This window comes from Ursus maritimus, unplaced genomic scaffold (genome assembly GCF_017311325.1).
Source record: "Ursus maritimus isolate PB19 unplaced genomic scaffold, ASM1731132v1 scaffold_3, whole genome shotgun sequence".
NCBI classification, from domain to species: domain Eukaryota; kingdom Metazoa; phylum Chordata; class Mammalia; order Carnivora; family Ursidae; genus Ursus; species Ursus maritimus.
Window position 1 is genome coordinate 89,698,423 of NW_024425563.1, and position 19,738 is coordinate 89,718,160.

General features: G+C 44.1%; 1 protein-coding gene across 1 annotated transcript in view; it reads left to right on the top strand.

Moving 5' to 3' along the window:
- Positions 1–19,738, top strand: part of POU6F2 (POU class 6 homeobox 2) — a 453,863-nt gene that overhangs the window by 158,257 nt on the left and 275,868 nt on the right. The gene's annotated exons all lie outside the window — the stretch shown is intronic.

Here is a 19,738-nt window from a genome sequence, read left to right on the forward strand (position 1 = left end):
CTGCAGCTTGTGATACATTTGCTTTGTTCCATCCGTGACTGTGTCTCTCGGTCCCTCAGGCAGAGAAGCCCGTTGCGTCTCTGGGCAAGATGTGGGCTTGCCATTACTTAATGATTATGGAGCATCCATTCATGATCCCATATGAAAGTGTAGTCTATATCCAGCCATATACCTCCTTGCAGGAAATTTTATGGTAGAATCTCATCGAATGCCTTTTGAAAAAAATACATGAGGTAATTTATTGAATTGAGGGAAGATTCCTCATTCAGGAAAATAAAAGCTTTTTCTGGCAATACAACTTATTCCTTGGGGATTATGTGGGATTCGTTCTTCCCAGCCTTTATTCTCATGGAAATCTCTAGTCCTATGGGAAGTGGGGAGCTCTGCCCTCTGAGGTCCCATGATCTCAAATACAATGCTGACATGGCATTGCTGTCTTTGCTATTAAACATGGGTTTTTTGCCTCTTCTGGAAGGTTCTTTTCCTGCTGGAGGTCAGCAAGCTGCAAGGTCTGGCAATGATTGATCCCAGCCCCGCGTGGCATTTTACAAAGCTGAGTAACAGCAGTGTGGCCGCTGCACAGTGAAAGTGGTTTTACGTTTCCGATGCCTGTCCTAAAGTAGCTTTAGAGGTCAGCATTAATCAATAAATCATTCTGATCATATGTATCCTCTCTGGGGGCCCATTAGCCAGTGGTGATGACTTAGTTGTCTCACCATCAGCTTCCTTAGACCAGAAGTCCTTGGGACCACGAGTTCAAATCCCTGTTGAGCCGGGGTAGCCTGAGGTAGATAAATTGAGCTTCAGAGTTTGTTGTACAGAGATTTCTACAAAGCATCATCTGCCAGCCAGTGGCAGAATAGTATCTATGACCCTTCTTTGAAAAGGGAGACAATGCCTGAGCCTATCCTTGTACCTTCTCTTTTCATCCAGCTGTCAAATAAAGGCAGATCCATGGCTTCTGAGATGGCTGGACTCATTTGATTCTTTAAAAAAGAATGTCATGCCAATGACGGCCTTTTGTCAATAACCCTGGCCCTTAACTGTGCACAGATGCTGGGAGGGCTTAGGAGAAAGTGATCCCCAAACTACAGAAGATGATCACACTCAGGACTTAATAAAGAATGGGACTGTAGTAACCCCCCTTGGAGGACAGGAACTGGCTTTCTACCACATTCTGCCATGTGTAGTCCCAGGGCAGGGCTGTAAGTCAAGGTCCTACCACCCAGGTGCTCCCTATCAGGCGCTAACAGACATTCCTGTTAAGTACTTTTTTTTCCTCCATGTGGCTTGTGACGGGTGAGATTATCAGGGTAACATTCATGCTTTATTGTCCTTCTGTAGCCTGGAAGGCACAAGATAGAGAAAGAGAGACCCGCAGGCCCAGGGACCTTGCTCGCGCTGTGTATTTATACACACACACTTGTGCAATGTTAGAAAATGTAGCTGACTGTGAGCTTAAGTTGGGTATGGTTATGACTAAAATTGGAGTCCAAAAGTATCAGAAATATTCCCCTAATTGAGATGCTCAGCATCCTTTAAAAAAAGTCCTAAACAGTCAGTACGTGATTAATCCTCTTCCAAGAATCCCTGGGAAGTCAACCAAGGGTCAATATTATCTTCTGGGCTTGTGCATGGAGAAGGAGCCCCCCGATGGTCGTTAGGGACTGAGCATGGCAATTGTTTATCTCACTGGGCTGGAAATGGCATGAGAACCATTTGATCCCCAAAGGCCTTGCCTGTCATCCTGGCTGCTGGAGAAAGATGTGAGCAAAGAGTGGGGCCGCAGTTCTGTCTGGGGCCCAAGCCTCTCCTCCCTTGTCCTTGTACTGAGGAGCCTCTCATTCCTGTTGGCAGAGCCCCCCAGGGAGGGGGCGGGTGGGCGGACAGTGAGTGGCCCCAGCTCGGGAGCTCTAGTCTCTCTGTGGCCGGGCTGGCTGAGGTTCCCAAGGTCACTCGGTGAGATGCTGCCAATGTGGCAATCGGTTCCGAGGTCCCCTGACTCCGCGTCCTCCTCTCCATCCATTAGACCCGTGCAGCCTCTCCCCGCCAGGGAGACACACTCAGGACATTTTAATTTCAGAGTTTGATTCGATGTCTATTTTTCAGCTATCTGTTGCAACATTCCGGGAAAGTAAGGCTTGAATTTCCTACAATCCAAATCATTTTCTAGTTTACTTATAAGTGATTCTGAAACAGTTGGCCCTGGAAAGCTGACAACTTGATAAAATGTATCTTTCAAATCAACCCGGTGCTGCCTTTATATATAGTTAAATCATCCAAATCCAGGGTGCCGAGTTAAGAAACGGAGATCTTCTGTTCTCAGGCTGCCTGTCACTTTGGGTAAGGAAACACACAGAGTTATGCTTGCTTATGCTTACTCAAGTGTGGTCTCGTGGGAAAGAAATAAGCGCTGGCTTTTGGCAGGTTTATCTGCTTTTAGCCAATAAGAAATGGTTTCTGCAGTGATATGCATTGGACAAAGGTGGTTTGGGGAGACTTAGTGTCAAAAGCAGCAGCCGATATAATGTTGATGGAGAAAAAGGTATTTATTTATTTATTTATTTATTTATTTATTTATTATGATTAAGGTTACAGGTGGAAGAGCAATCCTGAACTTTCACCACCAATGATGGCAGTTTCTATTGCTTTAAAAAATAAATTGATCTGTACTTGAACTGATATGACATCTCCTCACGACACCAAGCAGAGACTGAGGTGACATCCCTAGCACTATCCCAGCACCAACCAAGATGCCCAGACACGGCGGCTTCTCTCATTCTGCTACAACATGATTGCATTCCATCATTTGGGGCAAAGGGGGCCAAGGGCGTGAGAAAATGAAGAGTCATTTCAAAACATCTCAGTTTATATGCAGACAGTCTGGATTTCAGCAGAAGGGTTGTGATGCATTTCTTTTTTTTTTAATTTTTTTTATTATATTATGTTAGTCACCATACAGTACATCCCTGGTTTCTGATGTAAAGTTCGATGATTCATTAGTTGCGTATAACACCCAGTGCACCATGCAATACGTGCCCTCCTTACTACCCATCACCAGCCTATCCCATTCCCCCACCCCCCTCCTACTCTCTGAAGCCCTCAGTTTGTTTCTCAGAGTCCATAGTCTCTCATGCTTCATTCCCCCCTCTGATTACCCCCCTTTCTTTATCCCTTTCTTCCCCTACTGATCTTCCTAGTTCTTATGTTCCATAGATGAGAGAAATCATATGATAATTGTCTTTCTCTGCTTGACTTATTTCACTTAGCATTAATCTCCTCCAGTGCCATCCATGTTGCAGCAAATGTTGAGAATGCATTTCTATTTCAAGGGAAATCAGGGAAATGAAATCAGTCTTCATAACACCCCTGTACTTGAGAATTCATTTAAACATTAGTTTAAAAAGGGAACAGATATAGTGTAGTGATTCGGCTGATGGTCTCTAGATTTCAGTAGCCCGAGTGAAAGCCCGGTGCTACTTGCTCAGTGTTCTTGCTTCATTTTTGCATGGTGCTTGTTTTTCTAATGAGTAAGAATGTGTCAGTCGGTAGCCAAGCGTCTGAGCATCCTGGCAAGGGCTGCAGTACCACGATTGGCCTCTGGGGCAAAGAGGTTGCATTTGACAAATGCATTCAGCCAGGTTGCCGGGAGGGCAAGGGACCAGATGGGTACCCTTGCTCCGGATGGTAAGGAGAAGTGAAAGCTAATTTAATATTCTCTTCCACATATAATGGCAGAGCCCGGGCTTCTGAGAAAGGTAGAACTGGGTTTGCATCCTGCTTCTGTGGTCCCTTACAACCTTGGTATATAAGCTCTCTTGGCCCCGGTATAATAATGACCACATGAAGTTCCTGTACAATTAAACGAGCTAAGATAGATAAAGTTCTTTGCTTAGTTACTGGTGCAATAAGTGCCCACCTAATAGCACCTGTTACTGTTAGGAGCTTTTTTAAGTGTCTGATCATTATGTCTCAGTTCATGAACATGTAAGGTCCTTAAGGGCAAGGCTTATGTCGTCTCTTCTAAAGAACTTTGAACGTTTGAGAATAGTTGATACATTTTTTAGAAATTATTGGATTCAAAATTGCGCCTATGGGTAGAGCCACTTCCAAGTGTGGACAGACCCTGAGTGAAATATGAATTCCTGCCCTTCTTTTGTACAGACGTTCTGTGGGTGAGGCCAGGGCCCTCCAGCTAAGTTGAAATGAAGATGGCATTTGGGGAGGAGAATAGTACCTCCACAGCAATGGATGTAATGCTAAGTGTCCTATTTCAAGACACGGTGATCATACCCATCTGTTTACTGCTAATCTAGAAAGAACCAGAACACCGGAGAAGCCAGCTGTGCTTCTATAGAGATCCCAGGGCACAGAAATAGGAAAACAGTTCAGCATGCCCCATCTAACTGATGCTGTGTGCTGATTCGCGCTTCCAGGAAAATCAGATTTGTGTAAAGGAGGTGGACCTGGTGGATAAAATGACTCCGGTACACGGGTCCAAAAAAACAAAACAAAACAACCTATACCTGAAGGATCCTCTTCATAAAGTCAGGTTTAGCAGTGACTCTCCCTGATGACCAATGCAATGTAGAGAGTAATAAAGCAACCTCATCCCCAAAGCAGACGAGGCAAGATCAGACTGAAGGTAAAGCATTTGGGGGTTTGAAGGGAACTGAGCAACTTTAGAAAGAAATGATAATTCTAAACCAATATTTCTCTTGCATTTATTGATTTTTTTTGAGGAGTTCAGTACTAGAGATTTCCTCTTTTTTTCCTTTTTGTTCTCTTTTTTTGTGTGAGCTAGACTAACTTTTGTGGTAGGAAGGGGAGGTAGAGGGGGAGGTGGAACGAACATTAAGTATCTTTTTCACTATAGCCGGAATGTCTTGCTTTCCAAAGGTCTAAGAAAGTAGCAAAAAGTGGTTTTCATTTTGGGGACAAGAAGGAAGAGAATAAGACAGTGGTTTTTTTAAGGCGTTTCTGAAAGAGTATAATGTCACTCTGAAGAACTCAATTTGCTAATAGCAAGCTCTGATATGGCAAATACTTTTGAAAAAGTTTGCTAGCAGATTTAAATCAAGAGTATTCTGTAGCGTTTATCTTAAACTGGTTTCATGTTTGCTGTTATGTTTTAAATTCGAGGCCACTCCTTTCTGTGTCAGAGAATAAATTAAATAAAGGACAAACACCCAATTGTATAATTCACATTATAATTCAATGCTCTTAATCTTTGTCCCCCAAGCTTTCTGAAAAGAAGACAGGCTTGAGAGAACCCAGTTCATTTTAAAGGTTAACCTATTATCTAATTTTTACTCTGAAAATTTAATTTATATATTTAAGATAAAATGTGTAAATAACAATATGGCAAACACCAGGCTAACAATCACTGGATTAAACAATATACTACTACTTACAGTTGAAGCCCCTGAGTACCTCTCCTTGAACAAATTCCCTTCTCTTCTTGTAAAATGTAACACTTACGGGTGCCTGGGTGCCTTAGTCAGTTAAGTATCTGACTCCTGGTTTCAGCTCAGGTCCTGATCTCAGGGTCATGAGATCAAGCCCCGGGTTGGGCTCCATGCTCAGCTCGGAGTCTGCTTGCGATTCTCTCTTCCTCTCCCTCTGCTTCTCCCCACCGTTCGAGCTCTCGCTCACTTTCAAATTAAAAAAATCTTTTCTAAAAAATAAATAAAATGTGACACCTATCTTGCATCTGGTAGGTCATATGATTTTTCATATCAAATAACTATTCAACGTTTTTCCAAAAATGCGTATCAAATACGCTTTTGGGCCGATAGGGACACAATGACCTAAGGGAATGTCTGTATCTTACCTAAATCACCAAGTCAAATCCCAACTGTGAGTTTCTTACCTAGCACGGCCTGTAGCACGATTAATGGAAGGCTATATAGGCTGTGGCCGAGATTCCTAGATTATGGTATGATAGGTAAACATGCATTTTGCAAAAGGCCATCCTAACCACAGACCCCATCTTTTAGTTAGCTGGATGAGTGTTCCTTGACTTTTGAGGCTTTTCCATTATTCGCTAGTTATTTTGCAGTTTCCTGTGATTCTGCCCTCCTAGCCCTGTCACTAGTCTTCATCACAGCCACGTAGGCCCAGGACTGTGCTTGAGATGAATTGGGATAATGTATTAAAAGGGTTTGTGAAACCATACAGCACGAGACAAATGTTGTTGTAATTGCTCTGTGACTGAGAAAGAAGCCAGAGGTTCCAGAGGTGCCAGTTAAAGGAAAAAATAACAAAATCTCCGAGTGGGCTTTGCAAACGAATCATAGTCTTAGATTTTTAGAGCTTGATAGCTGGAAGGAATCTTCAAGACGGTCCGGTTCATCCCCTTCATTTAAAGATGAGAATCTCAACAGAGAAGTTAAATAACCTGCTCAAAACATTCAGGATCCTTCAGGAAGATTCAGGATGAAAACCAGCCCTCCTCACACCTTCTCCGAGGCTCTTCTCTCTTCCCTGCTTTCCTCTGGGAAGGGATATCTAGCTGGGGAGGGATATCTAGATTTTAACCATGGGCCACATAGGTACAAACACCTTGACCTGACATCAAAATAATGCTTCTGTGTCCCCTGGCCAGGCATCCCCGAACAGAACGGCTTTCTTTCTCATCAGACCTTGTAAATACCTCACATTTTCCAGGTAGGGTTTTCCTTTGTTTCTACTTCAGAGAAAGTGGTCTCTCCCATCCTAGTCACCACCAGCTATGTCCTTAGAACGTCTTCGTATTTATTGAAATCTGTGACTATTGTGTTTTACAGCTTGTAAATTAGATCTAGGATTGGATACCGAGGCAGAGCACAGAGTGTTAAAAATGTTTAATTCCAGTGGGGCGACCAGCGAGCGGTTAGGGCCTGCTGCATATAATGTTAATATTACATTAAGTACTATGTTATTGCACGAGATGCTCATTGTTAATGTCTGTGGGGAGGACCCGTTCCAAAGATTTCAATTTCAATAAACAGATTATGCAGTTCCACCATATACAATTAGGGAGGTGGTAATGAAATGGTTATAAAGTCCCTGGTGGGCCTGTCATCTTTTTTTTAATTTTGTAAATAACATCAGAAGCACTAGAGGGAAGTGCTTATGCATTTATTTATTATTGATTTTTTAAAAATACATTTAACATTACTAGTTATTGCAAATCCAGTCTCCGCGAGTTGAAGATAAGCTGTTTCTACATTATTAAATGTTGAATGTATAGGGAATTGTGAAGTGGTATCCTTCATATAAATATATTAAATATTAACGAACAATGATTGCAGGAAATTAATTTGAAGCTACATTTACTCAGCAAATAAAGCCTTTTCAAGGTTTTACCCTGTTATTGCCCAAAATGCACATTGCAAACATCCCTCTGGTGAATGGTTTGGGTGATGGCAAGCGCTTGTCCTGCAGCTGGGTCCCGACAGACCACAAAGAATCGAGTTGGATCAAACATGCACTCTTTGAACAGTCAGCGAATTGTTGGAGGGGTGACTTCAGTAAGCTCCCAAACTTTGAGGTCGCCCTAAAGAGCTAACGGCTCTTCCTTCTCGGGACTGTGGTAAAGCAGGAAAAAATGAAGGCTGGATGATTAGCGGCCAATTTTTCTCCTTGGAGTAAGATGCTTAATACAGTAGATGAACATCCAGGATGCCAGCCATTCACCCAGAAAACCACACCTCGGTGAGGGGCAGGGGTTGGACGCAGGCTGCCTGGATTCCATTTTTCCAACCTCAGCCAGTTGCTTGACTTCTCTGAACTTCTGTATCTTCATCTGTAAGATGAGGGTAATGATAAGACACTCCTCCTGGGATGGTAGGGAGATGAGAGGAAGAGCACCCAGTAAGCACCAAAGTATACTGCTCGTGGTGCTCCATAATTGTCAGCTCTTTTTAAAAAGTGTTTTTTCAGTCACTCTGGTGAATGAGGAAGTAATAATAAAAATTAATAAAATAAAAAATTTAATAAAAATTAAATTAAGTCATAGCAAGGAATTATTACATATGCCATCTGGCAGGACTGAGGATTAGTGATAAATACTATTCCTCAAGTTTCATGGATTTTGCCAAGGGAGTTTAGATGCCCTCCGCCAGTGCTTTTATGGGATTATTATGTTTTTGTGGGTTTCCTCTGATCTTACTTTTCTTTTTTAAATTTTATTTATTTGTTTATTTGAAGGAGAGTGACACTCAGTGTCACATTAGCTTCAGGCGTACAACGCAGTGATTGCACAACTCTAGACGTCACGCCGTGCTCACCGTCGGCCACCACGCGACACCATTATGGTCCCACTGAATACATTCCCAGTGCTGTGCCTTTCGTCCGCAGACTGGCGCTCATCATTCCCTGGCACTTCATAATTCTTCAAAGATGTAACAGCTGCTTTTTCTTTCTCTCTTTCTCCCCCCATCTGGTCTTCAACGCTCATCCAAAGAGTGCTATTGAACAGAAAGCCACCCCAAGTCTCAGCTCTGCGGAGCACCTGCATATAACCAAGCTGCTCAGAATATATTGTCCAGAGACTCACTCTTTTATAGCCTTGCCTATCATTTTTAATTTCTATGTAGTCTTCTTTGAAGGTTGGAATTGTATGTGCCTTTCTATTGGGTAATCACAGAAGCATAGAGTTCCATCTAGGTAATTATTGCAGACCTACTCTGTGCACGGCACTTCAGGAAAAAAATGCATAGAACGCTTATTGAAATGGGTGTTCTATTAGGCACTGCAGTGGGAAGAGGTAACAAAAAGAAAGATGAGAGATGAGAAATAGATAAGATAGGAGGAAGGGAGGGAAGGGGCAGGGAAGGAAGGGAAGGACGGACAGAGGGTGAAAACAAGGCAAAATGTACTGTTACGCAGAGTTGAAACTGGGAATTTGGTCATGAGGAAAATGAGAGAGAGAAGGGTTGGGAAGAGGAGGAGAGGAGAGAGGAAGGGAGGGAAGGGGAGAGAAGGGGAGAGGAGGGAAGAAAAAGAAGAGAAAAGAATCTACTTAAACTTGTTGAAAATGAGAGAGGACCAGAGGTTCCCAACCAGAAAGACATGCTTTCTCAGAATCTTAGGGCGGCATGCACAGTCTAAAGAAGCCAAGCCCCCACCTGAGATTCTCGCATAATATGAGAGGGCTGCCATCGTGACTGGGTGTCTCTGACGGTGTGGACAGAAGCGGAGTCAGTAAGGGACACTGGGAAGTAGGAGTTGGGCAGCTGTCAGGAGACCCTGGAGAGGACAATGTCCCAAAAGTTGAGACAGTGTTTCCAAAAGAGGATGGGGCTACACGTTATAACTCTAACACGTGGCAAACACTTAATAAATGTTAGTTTTGAAAGTATTCATAAATTCGGTGTGGAGCATCCAGTAAGGTGAAGAGTAAGAAGAGGCAAGTGGCTTTTATAAATTCCATAAACTGGTGGTGGAAGGCTTATTTTAGAGCTTAGGGGACAGTAGGCTAAGAGAAAAGTCACTCCATCCATCCCTCCTTCATGACTCTTTTGGCTCCTTCCAACTGGCCTCTTGGCTCGGAACCTCTGCACCAAGCCACAGCTCAAAACCCTTCAGTGTCCCTGTTCCCTGTCCCCACTACTCGTGCCCCACTCCTCAGCCACCTACAAGAGGGGGCCGATCTGTGTTCTGCTAAGGGAACACTGCTTTATTTGAACCTGGTATTTATCTCAAACTGGGCTTAGGTCTTCTCACTTCTGGATCCCCGCTCAAGCCCATGCTCCTCTCTGTTCATTGAAATCCTGCTCACAAGCTCTATGTAAACATCAGCATCCTTCATGAAGACTTTGCTGAGTGATTCTTTGGAACTGGGTTCTTCATACGAGTTAGAATATTATACGTGCTTTCAGAACATGTATAATATTCTAACTTGTATGATAGTTGTGGAATTGGAAACATCTCTTTGCTAGAGGCGAGCCCCTCGGGAGGGCTGGCGACTGGAGTGTTGTAAGTTCCCAGAGGATAACCTTTGTCGGAGAATTGTTGAGTAAGAACATTCCCCCTTTCTGTGCCTCCTTGAGTTCCCAACACAGTGTCTTGCCCATGACAGTTACTTGTTAAGCAGATGTTGAATTGAACGCATGGCAATCACGGACGTCTTCCATTAATCCTCAAGTCTTCACACTTGGTGCACAAAGTGGGAATAAATTATGATGAAAATTCTGGGTCAGACTATCGGAGCTGTGAGTGCTTGGGGGAGGAGCAAACCCTAAAGAGGGCATTCACCACATCCTAGCTGTCTGTTCTAGTCTGCCACGTGTTCTGGTCACCATCTATTCCTAGCACAGTCTCTTAGACTCTTTCCCCCCTTTTTTTCTTTCTTCCCTATGCTGAGATTTATCATCACAAATCTCTTGATAGTGAGGTGGCTTAATACCTTACACTTCATGAAGTCCATTATCTTTTCAAAAGCGTATCACCTGCATCTCATTGAAACGGATACGCTACTTGAGTCATCTCCGTCTGCCTTGAGTATATTTCTTTGTGTTCACTTGGTCTCATTTCTGCAAAGGTCAGTAGAATTGTAGTACTCAAATTTAGTATTTCCCCAGTTTTCAATCTGCCAAAGACAGCCGTCTGACAGATAGGTTGGCATAGGTATTAACCCTGCCAGACAGATCCATATCGGTATCTTTGTTTTATAGGTGAAAAAAAGGAGCCCAGAGAGGTCAAGTGATTTTCTCAAGGTAGCTGGCTGCAGAATGGCCCGTGTAAACTGATGAGGTATCCTTCAAGTCCTGAGAGCAACGCCATGTGGGTGTCACTTGGTTCCTGGTCCCATTGGTCAGGGACGGTGCCTCATCTCCCCTCAACTTCATGATCTAAGAGCACGACTATGGAAGTTAGGGACTACGAGGGGAAAAGTGATGAAGAGGGAAAGGGTAAATAGATCATGCACGAGAGGAAATAGACTGCCCTGCCCCTACGTAAGTCCATTCGGCTGTGGTATTTGGGATAAGAATTTGGTGTCTTCCTATGCGTCAGTATCCCATGTGATGCGCTGGTCATCCTCCTCAATGTTCAGATAACCTGCATGGTGTCGTAATGCTGTCCTTTAATCAGAAAACATGCACCTGATCCGCCATTCATCATGACACAGGCTTTGGCTGGGTTTTTTCTGTTTGTGGGGATTCCTTTCCGCTGTTCCATCTATACCCTCTCGTGGAGTTTCCATGGCGACCAGGATACATTATTATAAGACACATGGTTAGGGGCTATGGGTACAGTCTGTGGCTGTAGAACATGAAAAAGCTCAGTGCGTGTAGCAAGAGAGAAATTGGTAAATGCAACCACGTAATATTAGGGAAATGGCACAGGGAGGGGGAGACAGGACTCAGTGCAAATAAGACTTATTAAAAGTACTTACGGCACTTTCTTTTCTTTTCTTTCCTTCCTTCCTCCGTCCCTCCCTTCCTTCCCTCTCTTTTTCTTTTCTTTCTTTTTTTTAAATTTTTGTTTCTTACAGTGGCCACTCTGTGGAGAGTGGTACATGTCCACTAACCAGGCCTGCTTGCATGCCAACCTGACAGTGTTTCATTTCTGGTAATCCTAATTTTCCCCAAGAATCAGATAGTCTCTGTTCAGCAATTCAGATAGATCCCCATGGTGCAAGCTGCTCTTCGGCCTGTGGTGCTTTGTTTCTCAAACTGTGTTCCACGGAGTACCACTTCAGCAGGACATTCACAGGTATAGACCAAAACTATAGTTCCGGGGTCAAAGAAGTTTAGTATAAACTAAATTAAACAGTCTGGCCTTCTCAGAGCCATTATGTCATTCTGCTGGTGAATTTCTAAGGTGGTGGGGGGGAGGTAGGATTCAGTGTTCCCCAGACTTCTCAATAAATAAATCACTTTTCCCTAGAACATATATTACGATCTTTTGAGACACGAAGACAGGGCATAAATACTGTTTCGCAGGCACCTGCGACATCATTCATCGTATCAGCCCAGGAAAGGTAGAACCTAGTCACCGCGTGTCTCCCGCGCTTCCCCCCACACTCTGCAGGGTCCGGAGGCTGCCGTGCCAGCACCCGCTCGGCTTTCAGAGAGCTGGCTTGCGACCCTTTGCCAGCATGTCTTTAACTCTTATGTTCTCATCAGAGACCATTATAAATGCAACGTGTCAGAGACGGTGTGGTCAAAGAAACGCGGACTGAGGCGAAATGAGTATCAAGCCCCGGTCTGTTAGAGGATTTCTAAAAAGCTCCCAAGAAGCGTGTCTAAACCATCAGTAGTGATTCAAAGGAGCGGCTTTGATCCCCCTGCTTGATTCTCTAGTGGACACAGCAGGCTGCCCACTGGAGCTGACCAGCGTCGTGGAGAAGTTTCTAGAGAACGCGGTGGTGGAAGTGAGAGCAGAGAGCTAGGCATCGCACAGGAGGCGCTGTCCGTAGAGGGCGGGGTTGCAGAGGGAGATGCGGGGTCTAGTTCCCACCCTGATGCTTTACTTACGAGGTGACTTTAAACAAGTCCCCTAAAACCTCTCCTGGCCTCAGTTTCCTCTTTCGCATGTGACAGTTAAATCACTGATGTTTTTCGCCATCTTTTTCTTCTCACGTCCATGCTTTTCCAAATGAAATCATGTCTATAAAAAATGGATACAAGCATGTGTGCTAAGACGGAGATGGGACTCAGAGTTCCGCTGCTCTTCCAACCCATCAGCCCCCAAAGGAAGCCCCAGCGCATTCCCGGGAGCCCCAGGCAGGACTCGGTGGGCCAGGGTATGAGCACCACTGCCCCCCTCGGCCCTGTCCGCAATCAGGCTGTGCGCTCACTGAGTCCGGCTCAACGCTGGGCCCCGTGTCAGGTGGGAAGGGAGCCTGGAGGCACTTGCCCCCCAGAGCTGCTGGTAGTAATTAGAGTTTGCGCTGAGGCAGGGCCAGAGCGCACAAAGAGGGTGTGTGTGGGTGTCATCCCGTGTCGGGGAAGGGACGGACAGGGCACTCGGGCCTTACCTGTTTATACAAAGGAGAGCAATAAAGATGGGAAGGAAAGCTCAAGTCTACCCCTGAGGTTCAAAGCGGGTTTCTATCAAGGATTTTGTGTCTACCAAGTATTTCTTTATGGGAGGCCTTCCCAAGGGATGTGGGTCCTATCATGAGCCAGGGAAGGCTCTCCACCCTCCGTTCCCACCTTGACATCAGGCAGGGCCCTGCTTTTCCTTCTCATTCATATCAATCACCACACCATCTATTCTCTCTAGTTCTTCGAAGTCATCCTTGACTTTTTTATTTCAATTATGCAAAGAGTTTGTATTTCCTAAGATTACAACCTCACCGGGATCAACGATTATGTTGTGCTTCCCAGGGATTAAGGCCACTCTGACTGGCAGGCCTGCTCAGGGTTTTCATGAGGCTTTTCCAGCCTGCCGGTAATCTAATGTACTTGACGGAGAGGCAGCCACACCCCCCCAGCCCCTCCTAAAGTGCGCCCCAGGTGGGACTACTCCTCCTTCATATGTTAACCCTTGTAAGCCCGGCTTTGACTGTGTGTTGGCTGGGGTTGATGGGAGGAAAGCTAATGGAACTTAGGGCCCGAGGAGAACTTTCGAGATCATGTACGTTCCCTATTCCATGCATATGAGAGAATGCAGAGACGCGACTTGCCAAAGTAGAGGTGAGATAATAATGCAGCCGTTTCTAAGCCTTGGCGATATGCTGAGCACGGCCTAAGTGTTTTACATATTATTGAGCTCAATTTTCTCTAACATTACCAGGAGGGAATGAGTCGCCTTCCTTTGCAAACGAGAAAGTTGAGGGTCACAGAACTTAGGTCACTTGTCCAAGTCCATACGGCGGCACCGTCAGTGACGGATTTGACTCGGCATATTCTCCCTCACCTCCCCGCCCCCCATTTCCCTACTTCCCTGCCTCCCTGGACCCACTGCTTTGCCTATAGCTGTGGTGCTTGGCCTTTTGGTTTTTTATGTTCTTGCCCCATATTATTAGACTAGAGTTTTTGGTGGCTCAGCAACTGAAAAATGCAATTCCCGTTAAAAGAAAATAAGAAAGAACAAAGAACCAACACTAAAAGAAACAACCCGCCTACAATGATCACTCGATCTCCCTGGCAGATTGTATCGCCCTCTTGCTAGTGCTGCTCTGTGCTCAAATGACGCTGTCTCTTCTGGAGGTGTATCGTTCTGGCACATTCTGTTAGATAGGAATTCTGGTTTTAAGTTTTATCTGCTGCCTCTTACTTGCAACTATCCCATTCTACTTTATATCTTTGAACTTCTCTGTTCCCAGTTCTGTCTAATGGACATCATAGTAAATATCTCTTCAGCTGTAGGACAAGTAAATGATATACATTCATCAAAATTTGACAGCCCAGCCTGCTAGGGTTTGCAGCCCACCCATAGACCAGAGTACAGCTGTGAAGGACTGGTATAGATTAAAGGCCAATTTCCTGAACCCTGGTTGGGCACTCTTCGTATCATACCTGTGCTGGAATCTACATACCTTATTAGTTTCACCTCTGCACCAGAAGGTTCTTTTCTTTTCTTGTTTTTAAAGATTTTATTTAGTTATTTGACAGGGAGAGGGAGAGCACAAGCAGGCAGAGGGAGAACAAGAAGCAGGCTCCCCGCTGAGCAAGGAGCCCGATGTGGGACTCGATCCCAGAACTCTGGGATTATGACCTGAGCCAAAGGCAGTTGCTTAACCAACTGAGCCACCCAGGCACCCTAGAAAGATTATTTTCTTCATGTATCTCTAGCACTAATCTCATGCTCCTGCACTATTTATGAATTTTAAAAAGACTTTTATTTATTAGTGACAGTTTTTGTGAGCTAGCCACCATTAAAACAATTATTAAGTAGCTTTGGGCTGTTTCAGAATTTTCATTTTATTTTAACAAGTATTTGTCAAGCATTCAAAACCTGTCCAGGGTAACTCTAAGCATCGTGAAAGGGAGCAAGGAGGTGTAACATGCAATCTTAGTCCTTAAGGAGCTTCTAGTCTGCATGACATAGAAAAATGAAACAGCTTACACTGAATGCACACACAAAAAAAAAAATCATCATGGACGGTAAATGCCCTCAGAGCTATTAAGAGAAAACAATCTGTGGAATTCAGGGGCTCGAACTGGATCTCAAAAGGTGGGCTTGACTGTGACAAATAGAATGAGGGCGTTCCAGGTCTGGGGTGGGGGCAGAGGCACAGGGCCACAAATGAGACTGTGCAGGTGACTCAGTCGGGAGGGGTTGGAAAGGCTGTGGCTGACTTTACTTGGCCACTTGAGCAATCCTGGGAGGTGAGGGTCACCTTGAAAGGTCCAGAGCCTGGGGTAGGGGACTTAGAAAATCCTTTAAAGACTCTTGCTTTCTCCTGAGAGTGGTGCAGAGCACTGAAGGGGTGGAAACGCTTAATGACAGCGATGCTTGATGGACATAGACGGGCGGGAGCCCGGGACCGGCGCCGGCAGGGGGCGCAGTCAGGAGTGCGACTTGCCAAAGTGCGGGCACGCGGTAGTGAGACGCTGCAGAGTTGGTGGCTGTGGGAATAAGGATGTGAGGTGAGCTGCTAACAGAGATAAAACAAAAGTATATGATTAACAGACATGCAAGATGAAGGGGTGAGTTGAAACCGGCCCCAGGATTTCAAACGCGAACGTTGGTGGAGACCCCGTTTTGAGGAAGAAACCCAACATGTAATGAGAATCTGTTCTACAAAAACGGTATCACGCACTGTAATAAAGGCTTTCTATGCAGGTTCATTCATTCTGCAGATTTCTTTGAAAGTCAGACGTAAATGCAGAATTTTCACTTTGGACATGAGGATTCTCAGGCTCAGCGAGGTTGTATAGCTAGTTCAGGTTCACGCAGCCGACAGAGCCGACACCCCAGCACAGGTGCTGATAGCTTCAAAGTCCACATTTACCAGTCTTACCATAACTACCACACAGGGTCGTTGTGCGATGACCCCCTTGTTGGCAAAGCCGGCGGACCCTTCTCTGTTTTCTCGTTGACTTGGACACAGTAGGCTCTCTTGTGACCATTTCTCTCTTCTCCTTTGGCTTTGTGGCATTGTTCTGTTCTAAGTCTTCTATTTTTTTTTCTTGTTTCTGATAGTTTCTTCTGTCTCTACTGGTTTTCCTTCTTTCGCCTTCCACTTCCGCCGGTGTTCCCGAGGATTCTGTCCCCATGCCCTTGCTGGGCTTTATTCTTTAGTCCCAAGCTTTCATTCCTACTTGCATGATTCCAATATGAGTTTTTCTATCTCAAACCTATATCTGGAGCATAGGACTCCCACCTGTTTAACCGTGTCCAGACTATCTCCACCTGGGTATTCCACAGACACCTCAAACTCACTATGCCTGTGATCTTTCGGCACGACTTCCTTTTCCTTCCGTTGATTTTGTGGTTGCTGTGGCTTCTGGGTCACAAGAGGCACCACTGTATACCTGGTATCCCAGTCTTAGGGGATGATTAATCTGATCTATCATTTTACTGATCTGATACATCTCCAGCCTACTTGTTAAGTCCTCCCCTGTGGCAAACTAAAACATGTGGAGACATGAAGCATAGTCCCCAGCCCCAACTCAACCACAAGCAGAAGCTTCTCCAACTTAGTAGCCCCTAATTTTTCATATTAAAAAGAGGTGAGAGGGAGTTACTCAGTTCTCCTGAGTATCTCCCATGTGTATAGAAGGTACACGTATTACTAAACATGTTTGTTTTTCTCCTGTTTAAAAAAAAATGAAATAACAGGACGTGAGAGCCAGGCAGACGATTAGTATCAAAGTGAGAGCTCTAGAATGAGAAACAGGAGTGTTTGCGTTTCCCAGACCGGGCTGGAGGATGTTGGAGGGGAATCTGTGTAAATGAGTTGTAAACTGCTCCATACCTGGCATAGGTGCTTCCCAGAACCCTGTGCTTGAATTTTACCACTTAGAAACACTGAGTTCACCGAAAAAAAAAAAAAACGCTGGTTTCCCCAAAAAAAAAAAAAAAAAAAAAAAAAAACCAAACCTACTAAGTCAGAAAATGATGATCGTTCTGAGAAATACGTACAACTTGCAGGCCATTACCTCTTCCCATCATGCAAAGAATTCCTGGTATTAGCAATTATGCAATGTGACAATTTTGTTTAGGTTCTTTAAAAAAATTCAGGACGCCCCTCCCCCACCACTGCAAAATACATGATTGGGTACAGAGAGGGCTAGAAAATCAATTATTTAAGGTTCCCTTGTACTAGAAATATGTTCAACTCCCAAACTTCCCTACTCTTTGCCCTCAGCACCGACTGAAGACTGTACCAGGGAATCTATTTCCACTAAAATATGAAAGATTAAAGTTGTACGAGTTATAAAATTAATTGCCTAAAACAGTGATATTTTACTTGAGTCCCTGGATCCCTAGAGACTCTGAAGGCAATAGTGGAGTTTGTTAACCATTTTTATTGTTTCAAGAGCCAAATAAGAATTACAGATTTACTCATAGTAAGCACCTGGAAAATCAGATTTCTTTTGTTAGGCTGAAATTATATTACCTTTGTAAAAATATGCTAATCTGTAACTCTAAAGGATAGTCGTGTGTGTGTGTGTGCTCATGTGTTTAGAAAGAGAGAGAGAACACCTTGGAGGTCGGGAGAGACAGAGGGAGATGGAGAGAGAGAATCTCAAGCAGGTGCCACACCCAGCGTGGAGCACCACACGGGGCTTGAGCTCATGACCTGAGCCGAAATCCAGAGTTGGATGCTTAACCGACTGAGCCACCCACGTGCCCCTCATATGTGTTTTGGTAAATAAAAATGAGATGAAGATTTTATTATGCTTAAGTAAGTGCAGTTTATTTGGCATAAAAGTTTTCTAAGACCTGGATGCCTTTGAGAGTAAATCAGTCAAGCTCTTGATGGTGGTAAAACCTGAGAACCTAAGAGAAAGAAGAGGGCAGAAAAACAGAGTTCTTCAAATAGGGGATCTAGGTGAATAAAGATCCAAAGGCAAAAAAAAAAAAAAAAAAAAAAAAAAAAAGGACTAACAGTCAATAAATATAATGAAAATCAGAAATTGATCAACCATAATGAGTAAAACTTTTCTCAATCCCAACTTACAAATCCATGTCAAGTGTTTTAGATCCTAGGTGAGAATTTTTGATTGGAGATTAGTAAGCACAGCCTCCAAAGAAACTCTCCCCATCCGTTCCCCACCCCTTCAGGACTGCTCATGTCAACTCTCTGTCCCTGGTATCTCTCTGTCATTGCATCTAGCCACAAATATCTCTTTGTGTTTCTCTCATCCACTGGACTGTGTCGTATCTCTTGACATTTTCAGTACCCAGCATAGTGTCAAACACAAACAAGGTATTTCATCCATGTTGGTTGAATTAATTAAAAAATGAATGAGCCTTGCTGCCAAGACCTAGGATATTTATCATTTTAGGTCCCATTTTTCAAACTAGTTTTCTACAGAGAGTGGTTTGGTTTGTTGGTTCCACAATTAAAAATAACTTTGTATAGGGGCGCCTGGGTGGCTCAGTCCTTAAGCGTCTGCCTTCGGCTCAGGGCGTGATCCCAGCGTCCTGGGATCGAGCCCCACATCGGGCTCCCTGCTCCACTATGAGCCTGTTTCTTCCTCTCCCACTCCCCCTGCTTGTGTTCCCTCTCTCGCTGGCTGTGTCCCTCCCTGTCAAATAAATAAATAAAATCTTTAAAAAATAAAAAAATAACTTTGTATAATACTATATACCATCATCCCTTAGAGATGTTCATAGTACATTTTACATATTAGTAGAAGGAGTTGGACATTCTCACCAAGATAAACTTGACTTGACTTGGTATTTCCCAAACTTATTTGATCATGGAAACTTTATTTTCCCACTAAATTATAGTTCCCCGGGAATTAATGTTCCACAAGATACTAAAAACAGTTTTTTGGAGAAGGAAGACGTGTTTAAGGAGAGATTCAGTAGACTTTCATTTTTGTCAGAGCCCAAGTCAGTCTGTCACCTGTAAAAGCTGGATCATATCACTAGTGATTAGAAAAATCACACCCCCAGGGAACTGGGACTTTGTCCTTACCTGCTCCCACTCCTGGGCTCTCTGAAGCGTTTTCCTTCCCCTAGGATCCTTGTTTACCCTAATTGATCCTTGTTCGTGGCTGATGAACTGTTAAACCTACCTGCGGAATGCAGGGTTGGAATGTTCAACTTGCAAAGAGACTTTCTGGAGGATAAAAAAGATAATTCTCTGACCAATAGGATCCCAACCTTGAGGGGGCATCCTTACAGACTAATGTTAGCTCAATAAGTTTTATATATGGATACAAAGAAACAAGATTCTGGGAAATTTTTGTGGCCTTTGCTGCTCACTTATAAGTAAGACATGCTCTTGGTAGCGTGGTCAAAACATGATAGGCTTCTTCCCTCATTCCTCTGTTCCATTCTCCAGTAAACATTTTGAATATTTTGGTTTAAATTCTTGAAGACCTTGTGCATATTCAGACAAACTTTATTTGTTTTAAAGATTTTATTTATTTATTTGAGAGAGAGAGAGATACATAGAGAGAGAGAGAGAGCATGAGGGGTGGGGAGGGGCAGAGGGAGAAGCAGGCTCCCCACTGAGCAAGGAACCTGATGTGGGGCTCCATCCCAGGACCCTGGGATCATGACCTGACCCAAAGGCAGATGCTTAACCGAATGAGCCACCCAAGTGCCCCCAAACTTTTATATACGTATAAATAGATAGATAGATAGATAGATAGATAGATAGATAGATAGATAG